Source organism: Electrona antarctica (genome assembly GCF_951216825.1).
Source record: "Electrona antarctica genome assembly, chromosome: 6".
In the NCBI taxonomy this organism is placed as follows: domain Eukaryota; kingdom Metazoa; phylum Chordata; class Actinopteri; order Myctophiformes; family Myctophidae; genus Electrona; species Electrona antarctica.
The window spans coordinates 24472665-24484621 of record NC_136811.1 but is presented as its reverse complement, the minus strand read 5'-3'; positions in this window follow the sequence as shown (position 1 = coordinate 24484621).

Below are 11957 nucleotides of genomic sequence, written 5' to 3'. Positions count from 1 at the left end.
GGGGGCTTGAGCTTTTTATTTAGGCTATTTGAGGGAAAGGGCAAAAGTTTTTTTTTTTGTTTTTTTTTGCCACATAAGGACATGTGGGGGGGATGTGGTGTGGGCTTATTTGGGGGGCAAATAAGGGCTTGTGGGGGGCAAATAAAGGCTTGTGTGGGGGGGCAATAAGGGCTTATGTGGGGGGCAAAAAGGGCTTGTGTGGTGGGCCAATATGGGCTTGTGTGGGGGGCCAATAAGGGCTTGTGTGGGGGCCAATAATGGGTCATAAATCATTTGATAACAGAATAGTTGTAGCCAAATAAACTTCATGACTTGTCTCTCTGGGGTTATATTAGGCTATGTGTATAGATCATGTATGACGGGGCACTTGAACTGAAGTTACAGCTTGCATAAATAAATGATGCAATGCAACCTGCATTTACTCAAGGAATTACTGTAAATATGTATTTAATGTATGGTTCAGTGAAGTAGGTTAAAAAGTGGTGCCCGTGGGGCCTCTACAGCGGTGCCCGTTGGGAACTGGGAAATGCAGAGGGTAACAGGTATGGTCGCCCCAATTCCATCTCGCTTTTTTCCGCCGACCTCACGCCGACAGCTCGGTGCGGCGGTTCTTGTATTCTATATTTTGTTTCACTGAGAATAAGGTTAGAAATAAGTTTAGGATTAGGCATAGTTTTACTGGGATTAAGTTTAGGAATAGGGTTAGGTTTAACCGTTTAAGCATAATTTACTTAGATTACTTTAGGAATACCAGGCAGCGCTGTTGCGCCGGCTGTACGCCCAGGGCGAGTTGGTAAAGGGGCGAGTTGTTTTGTATTCATGCAGAGTACCCGTTACCCGTTATGCCCATGTAAGGAGATTTCTGTTTCTCTCTTGAGTCCCTTTATTCCTATTTATGGAGTTCTGTGTCAGGCATGCCCAAATATGGAGTGTTGTGATGTCAGAATAGGACAGTTTATAGAGTTCTGTGTCAGGCATGCCCAAATATGAAGTGTTGGCCTGTCAGAACAGGCCAGCTCCATTTATGGACCTGGGCAGGGGCCCTGTCCAGAGCCCAGGCACAGGCCTTTTTGGGGTGGTTCTGGACAACCGTTGGTCCGACCGACTCGACACCCGCCACTGGACCCCCTGCGGTGGTGTGGAACGCGTGTGTCGAATTTGAAGTCGGTGGGGCGAACGGTTCTCGAGTTACGTGGATTACACACAGACAGACAGACGTACAGAGACTTGGTGCATAAGGTATACAAATAATTGGCTACTTCATATTGCCTGCTAACCCGCAAGCTATCACTAGGCTACTAGGTGGCAGCAACAGTGCCCATGAACAGTTTTTTGTGAGTTGCAGCAGCATGGACTTGACCACAAGAGGATCGATTCCATTGGTGCAGTATACTTACTAGTTGTTACAGAACAGAAGCGGTCTTTTTACCTGCTGTACAATAAACAAATTAATTGAAAATGTGTGCAGCCTCTGAAGCTACACACATACATTGGCATACTGTACCACTACCACAGTAACCTAACCTGCCCTTTCCTTGCACAACCCAGTGTTGCACAACCCAGTGTTGCAGGCTAAAGTAGATATAGCCTGTTTACTGTAACATATGATATCCTGAAATATGTGCTAGTCTCCATGTCTATGCCAGTGAACGGACACATTCTAGAAATGGTAGCAGAGAGTTTGAACGCAGCTAGAGTTGCATGAGCTGTGTAGTGCATCTGTTGGAAAATATCAGCTAACACTCAACTCGATCACTGCTTTAGTTCTAAAATGTTTGTTCTATTATTGAGGGCTAAACTAAACAAATGTAAATCAAAAAGAGTTATAGGCTAGGGCTACACTGAACTACAGTGCAGTGTAGACTACTGTCGTTTCCTAACAGTGCATGGTGGCTGCTGGTTTACTGCACCTCTTCTGCTGAGCTTACTGGTGAGTAGTCTACAGTAGGCTAATAAGATGTCTGACCTTTGCTGTAGTTGTGTGTGCAATATTTAAAAAATAATATGTCCCATATGTAAGTTGTGTCTGCTGTTGACTGGGCTTTTGTGATGTAAAATTTTAGATCAAGTCAATCGTAGCCAATCATGATGTGATATGAAAAACACAAATCGGTCTGTTATAGCGCCACCATGACATATGTGTCATTTCTTTCTCGGCCTAGCCCTAGTGGGACTGTGCAAAATTTCACAGAAATCGCACACATTTTGTTCAAAATAAAAGACTTCTGTAAACTTTGGAAGCTAATCTTGTCTGATGTTTGGACTTTGGAGTAATATATAAACATTTTGCAAAAATCGCACTATAACAGGCCGATCTGTGCTGGAGATTAGCTGCTCACAGACAGACGGATACACACACACGCACGCACGCACACACGCAGGCACGCACGTCTCACAAATCGTCTCTGCCATGCCTTTGGCCTGGTGGAGACAAATATTTGTAAATCTTATTTTAAAGTCACCCATCTTCAGGTTTGACAAAAATATTTGTTTACATTTGAACCATTACAATAAATATACCAGAATGTGCCTGGAAGTAAATTGGTTTATATATTGTTAATTACTTCAGTGTGTGTGTGTGTGTGTGTGTGTGTGTGTGTGTGTGTGTGTGTGTGTGTGTGTGTGTGTGTGTGTGTGTGTGTGTGTGTGTGTGTGTGTGTGTGTGTGTGTGTGTGTGTGTGTGTGTGTGTGCACGGCTGCATGCGAGAGAGAGAGAGACAGAGAGGTAGGGGCCCTAGGGGGGATAGATAGTGAGAGAGAGAGAGTGCCTAAAATGAGTGACCCCGATTCCTATTATCTCACATCCCTCAAAAGCCAAAAGATCAACGTACGTAGAACAGAGTCCTCCAGTCAACAGTCCTGATGCTCAACAGACAGCTTTAGACAATAATACTAATTCATTATAATTATATATGAATTATAATGATAATAATCATAAATCCAACCCAACCAAATTATGATTCAACAAAAACAAAATCATGAAACCCATTTGATCAACTTGAATGCTCTCTGGCGCTATACAAACACCAGTGCAGAAAACAGACACCTTTGCAGAATATTTGACCATGGTGGCTAATAAACTGAGAATCCTTAATGTACAGACAAAGTGCACAGCCTTGACATAACGTAAGGAAATGCCGGGAAAACTGAGAGACTGTGCTATGCACTGCAGTCAAGGAGTTAGACACTTCACTTTTGACCACATATAAATATAAAGATACAAGAAAATAAAAGGGTGGAACCCAGGCAATGCCTAACTCTGGTCCATGTCCTTAAGAGTAAGACTATGGAGCAGAGCTATAGGCAGGCAATCCCCTACTTGTTGGGTGAAAAAGACAGTTAATGGTCAATAGAGTGTTAGCATTATATACTTAAGTGTCCTTGTGGTCTTGCCTTTACGGGAAGGACTATAAGAGACCCCAAGACCAGGACAGCGGAACACAGAAATAATGCACTCAATGCAAGAGCATCACGATCCACTGGCATTACACTTCATAATCAATAATAAATGCTGATGTGCTTATACTGTACGTTATGTTATATGTTGCTTTGGCCCTGTGCATTTATTGGGTATCTTGTATTGTATCATATTATACTGTTCTTTTCTTCTTTCTCAGGTATGCATTTTCCCTAACTTTAAGCATGTTGTTTATGTTCATGATTTGCATCATCTGTATCTACTACATGTAGTGACATGATCACACATCAGCAGTGCACCCAAGCGGGTTCTGGTGACTGATTTTGTCCCCAGGAGAGGACTATATTTTTATTTTATTTTTTTGCATATTTTGAAATTAAATTAAAAACATGTAATGCATGATGTGCCCCTCATGCATTCAAAGGAAAATATCAGTGATCAGAAGCGGTGAGGTTGAAGTTGAATGGGCTGACAGTACAGTATAGGGCGGGGTGTGTCACATCCACGTTTGGATGGGGAATCAAAGTTCAAAACCCTTGATTGATTGATCTTGATTGATTGAATACTTTTTTAAAGCAAAAAAGGTACAGATTTATACAAAAATAAAGAATGCCAAAAGGATAACGCAAATAGCATTCATTGAGACCTAACCTAAACAAAGAAAGTAAACATGAATTGAATTGGGTCAAAATGAGGATTCAAACACACAAAATAACTAGCTACTTGCTAAGCCAAACTACAAGAGCAGAACAATTGTAAAGAGTAAATTTGATAATGGATGGATGATAATGGATAAGCATTAATGGATGATAATGGACGAGCTGTTTTCTCCACATCCAATATTAGAGGTTTCATCTATTATGTGAGGCTATGACTTTTACACACATGCTTTCACTTAAGACTAGAGACATTGTAATAAAAAAACATTGCAATCCAGCAGCCATCACCAAATAATTTAATCTCAAATCGCGAACGAGTACACCAGAGACCTTCTAGATCACATTACATGACAAGTATTAATGCTTTATGTTGAACTGTACTCTGATTGCTGGTAACAGTAATGCTATTAGGATAAGTGTTCCCTCTTTGTAATTCAATAGTGGCAAAATAATGTTACTTCACAGCTTTAATGATAAGGAAGGGCTGTAGCGTTGCATAGCGATAGAGGTGGGGGGAGGGAGAGAGAGAGAGAGAGATGGATAGAGAGAGAGAGAGAGAGATGGATAGAGAGAGAGAAAGACCATTATCCATTATTATTATTATGGCAAAATACTATACATTTCTGTGGGATCAGAGTGCTTCTGTCCTCTGTCCTAATTGATCTTGCCACAACCTGGCCACAACATTTCCTCTCGGGTCTGTGGCAGAGATGCGTACTGTGGGTAGTTCTTCAGTGCATTCTGAAAGCTTTGGGCTAGTCATATAATAGCAATTACTTTTCTGCAATATTGTTTATATGGAATTCTCAAAGGAAATGCCTTAATGTTTTGATGGCAATATTTCAACAGTGTATAGCCTACTCTCGCTCTGTACACTACCATACCACACAGCCCATTGGAGAATGCTAGTGAATTAACACATGAATTGCTTATGGCGGAATATTCCGTCGTATAAAATCCAACGTGAGCTGCTTCTGACGATATTCTCCGTCATTAAAGCTTTTTTAATGATATAAAGCGGGATCACTGTAATCCTTTTTTTTCTTCTTCTTTTTTTTGCTTGGCCATGCCTTCTTCAGCAATCCTAGACATGTTTCGCGCATGCACACTGCTGTTCACTTCCTTGTTTGCGGCCCAACTAAACTGTCTCTTCTCTCTAAATCTACGTCGCTTTCCATTGTTTTGATCATAACGATAATGTTCTGTCCTCATTTCTAACATAATCAAGCATCTCGTTTGGAATATTAACGTTTCTAAAGAGACATTAGACGAGGTAGCGCGAAGTAGTAATAGAATAATTCACCTCCTGGTTTTGGAAGGCAGGGGCTTTTCAGAGTAAAATCTGCCTATCTGCTTGGCACTCTATTCTGAAAACTTCCCTGGCAGTAAGACGGTTTTAAAATGTGTTAATCATATACAGTATACCCTACAAAGGTCTGGTCTGTATTAGCAAACATACACTCACTGCCTTTTAATTTATTTTGTATTATTATCACTGTTATTGAGCCACAATGAGGTAGTGCAGGAATGAGACAGACACGACTTGGACATCTTGTAGTTTAGTGGAGACACTACACTTGATTGGGAAATCACATACTAACATATAGTATGCCAAATTACCTTTTAGTATGTCCGATGGCTTACTAGTTACTATACACAGTGACATTAGTATGAATTCAGGCAATTGAAAATAGCATAGCATACTGTGTAGTATAGTATGTTGTGGTTTTGGAAACAACTTTACAGTAGATCTACGGTACTGTTCGCAGTGTACGTGTATCTGACTGAGGGGAGACATTATAGAACCTGTCTATCCGAGAAACTTGAAACACAAGAAACAACAGCTAAAACAGGAGCTCTAAAGTCTCATTCCCCTCCTCCTCCTCACGAACAAATCTAATTGACATGGCACTGTCTTTCCGGTTCATACAGACTAAGGGGTGTCAGATCTCACACTAGGCAGCTAAAAACAATCCTTAATCGGTGTTCACCCATCAGTGAATCAGAACCCTAATTCACTTTTACTGTCTCTGTCAATGTCTTTATGGTCCAAGGACCACCCATACATTGAAGTGTGATGGAGTCGAGTCGATTTCCACACCAGCCGCATTTATAGTAAATGCACATCTGCTGTAACACTAAGCTGCCTTTGTGCGATAAAATGTCTACGGATATACTACAGTAGATGTACTTGTTCTAGGGTCACTGTTGCTCCATTAAGAAGAGAGAATGATTTATGTTTCTCACTCATGCTGCTTGAGGACCATGAGGACCATGAGGTCTCTTTAATTTGGTGTGTGGCAGCAGAAAGAGCACAGTGACATTATCATTAGCTAATAGCTACTATTAGTAGGAGGTCACTCAAAACCATCAGTCCGATGATGTTTGTTCAACTGCAAAGGCAGTTACATGATTAGATAAGTTTGGACATGCTGGTACATTAAGGCTATTTTATATAAATGCTAAATGGTCAGAGAGTAGTCATAATTTACGTTTGTTGCATGGTGTCTGCTGTTAAAACTGGGGCGGGCATGGGCCTCTTTTTATCAGGTACAGTGGTCATACCATGGGCATTAATATTACCCTGTCATCCGTATTTTATTTTTCAAAAATATTAAAATATAGCAAAAATAACATAAATGGCCTGGGCACCTTGGCTGGTATTCCAGTCTGGCATTGTGCCGCAGGTTCGACTCCCGATCCCGACGGCCTTTACTCCATGTCACCCCCCGCATCTCTCTCCCCAGTTCTTAAAATAAAAATAAAATAACATAGTCACAACTCGTCGCACTGCATTGTGATTTTGTAGAATCTTATATCAATCTTATATCGATCTACAATGTAGATCGATATAAGTTTCACTATTTATTGTATGACAAAGTAGGGCTTATTAGTTAAGAAAATGTTCCACATTGAACCCTGTAAGAAAATACCAAATGGAACTCTGGAAAATCTCTCCACATGTTGGTTTGAATGCACAGGACAAAGTATATGGCTTTAAGAAAATGTATGAAATTGCACTCTGGGGAAAAAATAATAATAATTGAATCCTGGAAAAGCTGACAACATTGGTGTGAATGTACAGTAATATTCTGCCCAAGTGCTGTTTGGGGTTGTTTTGCACATTGATCTGGAGATGGGTTGCTCATGCTTGCTAATGACTCACACATCTAATGTGGTTTATCCCCTTTTCCAAGAAAATAGAGCCATCACTTTGATACCCGCTTTCTCCTCAACACATAACCAGTTCTCATATTTCCATAATGTTACAAAATAAAACAATTACAGCCGGGTGTGTTTTGAGATGTTTCCCTGTATGTCCCTAAACAGGACTGTGGGATTTGTTTAAGTCTTAATTAATTAAGCCCTGCCTGGTACTCACACAGGCATTAATGATAATGTTTGATTTTGGCTATGGAAAGGGGGCAAACAACACAGAGCATTGTGTATTTTGTTTATGTCAATAATTGTGCTATCAATTTATAAATGCACCTATACATGCACCATGTCTCTGTCTGTATATGTCTGTGTGTGTGTGTGTGTGTGTGTGTGTGCTGCCAGTACTGTTGTAATCCACGTAACTCGAGAGCCCCTCCGACTTCAAATTCGACACACGCATTCCACACCAACACAGGGAGTGCAGTGCCCAGTGTTGAGTCGGTCAGACCCACGGTTGTCCAGAACCTCTGCCCGGGCTCTGGACAGGGCCCCTGCCCAGGGTCCATATATGGAGCTGGCCTGTTCTGACATCACAACACTCCATATTTGGTCATACCTGACACAGAACTCCATATAGAATAAAGGGACACTGAGAGACACATACAGAAATCTCACGAGCATACAAGGGACACAGACAGGTGGGTGGAACGGGTACTCTGCATTTCCGGTTGTCCAGAACCAGCACAAAAGCCTCATTTGGCATGGTGGCCAAAGAACTCCATATATGGACATAAAAGGGACACATACATAATAACTGGGGCATGCATTTCCCGTTGTCCAGAACCAGCACAAAAGCCTCTGCCTGGGATCTGGACCTGATAATCACCCCTATAGAGGGTATGCGCATGCATAAAGTGAGTGGCAAATCGAGTGGTGAATCGAGTGGCAAAGTGAGTTCAACGTTGTTTAGCGTTGTTTTATACAATCAGATAGGACTTTTCTGTTTGGATGTATGGGCTGTCAAAGGCCAGAAAGTCGTTTTTTGACACTCGGTAGGCATTCCTGCATAACCTCCGGGTATGATGATGATGTCACACGCATACCCTCTATATCTCCATATGGATCTGGCCTGTTCTGACATCACAACACGGGCAACGCTTTAGTCTAAATCATTCTAAAACTTTTTTTAAGTAAGTGGCAACATGCCCAGACTCATTTCAATGTTAGACATCTGTTAGCGTTGTTATGGCATTCCCTCCCACAAGAGTAGTTTGTTTCTTGTTTTTTGTCCAACAACCTAACTGACTGATCATCATTCCAGGTGTGAACATGTTGGCTAATTATAGACCTCAACAGTTCATCCATGACTGTTTCCAGAACACAACATTGTGCAACCAACTGCAATTTAATGTGTCAATGTCTTGATTATCAACAAAAGCAGCAGAAGTAGATAAGTGGGGTAGCCAATTATCTGATAGTGTATATAAATGAAATCTAACTAGCACATCTGGTTGGAGGTGGTCTCCGTACTCGGTCAGATAGGACACCTGTAGGTTGACAAGTAGTGAAGCTCATACTGTATATTTATATTGCCTCCTAATGAGCAGATAGGAATGTGGCCTCTACTACTAAGTTTGAATCATCGATAGGACATAAAGTAAGGTAGCAGCTTATGAGCGGGTATCACATGGGAGGCAAAGAAAGTAGACCAGAAGCGTTCCAATTAAAATGCGGGAAGTACGGGGGGCGTGAGGTACCGGACTAGTTCCGGGGCCAGCTTGCATAGACGGAGGGGTCCCGGCCCGACTCAGGGTCTCAACCCACTTTGGGCTTTAACAACCAAGGAGATTAGGCACGTATGGTGTGACAAAAAAGATAATGTATACGTATGTATCCTGTCACGCATGTTGTGAACAGAGATAAGTGACGCTTGATTTTGGTCAGAGGTGAATTTTTGTTTTGTTTTGTTATTGTATTGTTGTTTGATGTGTTTATTGTCATGTTTGTTTGTTTTTTGTTTGTAATTTTAGTATTTTTTGTCATTTTTGTCTTTTGTTTATTGGGGATTTTTGTATATTTGTTCTTGTTTCTCTGATTATCTGACCTCAGCTTTGTTATAAAATGAAAAAGCAAAATAAAATCTGATTGATAGTAAAAACTATAGACTTAACTGTTTTAACTAATTATTTAATAATTCTCAACAAGAGGTTAAGCCCAGTCCATACCAATGATGCGCAATGCAACAAATTGGCAGTCTGAATTGACCCGTTGTGGTTGGTGCAGTTTATGGGATTCTGTTGCAAGTGGTGATTGATTGATTGATTGATTGATTGATTGATTGATTGATTGATTGATTGATTGATTGATTGATTGATTGATTGATTGATTGATTGATTGATTGACAGTATGCAGAATGGTAGCTGTGATCCATAGCCTTATGAACCAGAGGTAGCAGAATGGGTACATTTCAAACGAAAGCACAACTCAATACAAAAACTGTTACTGTGGACGACACCATAAAGCATTACACTTGTTTACAATAGGGTCCACCATTTTCAATTCATCAGAACATTTAGAGACGTACAAATGTGAAATATACACTTCTAATTCTATATTAAAAAAATCACACCCGTGTGAACTGAGTGGTGTAAGGTCTGTCTGACGTAATGAAATCATGTCTGACGTAATGAAATCACACCCGGGTGTGATTTCATTACCTGGCTTTGTTTGTGCAGAAAAAATGAGCAAGGTTGCTATGTTCACCCTGTTCACCCGGGTGTGATTTCATTACGTCATTACAACAGGGTGAACATAGCAACCATGCTCATTTTTTCTGCACAAAAAAGCCAGTTGTAGGAGTGGTTTACACCACTCAAAAAATAGGATCATATAAGGAGGTAAAAGGGGAAAAAAGGGAAAAGGGGGTGTTGGGGGGACTCAGACTTTTACAGGAGGCAGTTTCAAATTGCAGCCGCCCGTAGGTGTCGTTTGAGAGCGGTTTTGAAGAAGTCAAGGGATTCACATGTCTTAAATAATAACTGTTGGTAGGGCGTTCCGCATTTTGGTGGTATAGGAGCGAAATTAATTTAGTCCCTTGTTTGTGCCGAATCTGGGTTGCACATGGTTTGTTGAACTCCCGCTGGTGTTGTGGGTGTGGACTACTGGACTTCGTTGACATTAAGGAAGTATTTAGACAGGTACATGGTTACATCATGGGTACATGGTTAGCCTGATTGTCTGACTGAAGCGTCCTGGAGCCAGGCCAGCAAGTGGTTGCAAGTGGAAGCAGTTGCAACTTGATATATTGTTGTATTGTTACAAATCATTGTTGTGGATTGGGTTTAAGGACAAGAGAAATAATTAACATTAGTTCAAGAGTGGATTAGAAGGTCAAAGGTTATGTTCTCAATGTAAACATGGGGGGACGTAGCCTACCCTACACTTGTGTGGGTAGGCTACGTATGGCAAGAACTCCCACTGTGTAGAGCTGTGAAACCACAGGCCAAAGAGCTGTTAAGTGATGCTAGTTGTAACATGGATGCAGTAAAATGTTATTCTTTTCATTTAAAACATTCATCTGTACACATTTTTATTTATTGGATCATATTGGCTCCAGATTTGCATTGAAATCCGTGAAAAAATCACGAAAACCCACGGAAAATCCACAAATCGGCCGCAAATCAACGTGGAAATGCACAGGCTGAAATAACAAAGCCAACGGTTCAATTCCAAAAACAGCAAAGCTGGAAAAACTTACAAAATGTACTACTAGCAATTTCAAGGTAACCCACTGAGCCCAACAGGTGAACTTATGTTGAAACGGTGGGTGTGCCCAGGCGGTGGCGTAACCGTCTGGGCACCCGACTGGTAATCCAGTCGCAGTGTGCCGCGGGTTCGACTCCCGAGCCCGACACAGCCTTTACTGCATGTCTTCCCCCATCTCTCTCCCGTTTCCTGTCAGCCTACTGTCTGTCCCTTCAAAAACCAATAAAAAGGCGTAAGCCGCAAAAAAATATCTTAAAAAAAAGAAAAAGAAACGGTGGGTGTGATGGAGGCATGGTCGCACACGCCCCAGAGAGAGAGCTTCTCTAGGTTCAAGTTCTTGGATTAGTTTTTTGGTCTATTATTCCAACTCGTAGCGACAGGCAAGAATAAAAGCAAACAGGGGGGACCAAAAAAAGCGATGCAACGCCCTACCAACAGTCATTAAGACATGCGAATCCCTTGACTCCTTCAAAACCGCCCTCAAAGGGCACCTACGGACGGCTGCAATTCGAAACTGGCCCCCGTAAAATCTGAATCCCCCACCCACCCCTTTTTCCCCTCACTGTTTATTTTCCCTTTTTACCTCCTCTATGATGATTTCATGTTTTGACTATATAGTTGTGTATATTCGTACGTCTCTAATTGTTTTGATGAATTGAAAATGGTGGGCCCTATTGTAAACAAGTGTAATGCTTTATGGTGTTGTCCACTCACAGTTAACAGTTGTTGTATTGAGTTGTAATTGAAATACTGTAATTCTGCAAACTGTTAATAAATCAATCAATCAATCAAAAACTACTACTACAGTTGAGTGGATTGTTTCCTAAAGTGACATCTATCATATACAGTGTACTATACTAGTCTATTAAGATGCCTGCATCCAAACTACGTGCAGACTTGGGATTGCAACCGTGACCACAGATCTCATAACACGTGGCAAAAATGCTAATAAATAG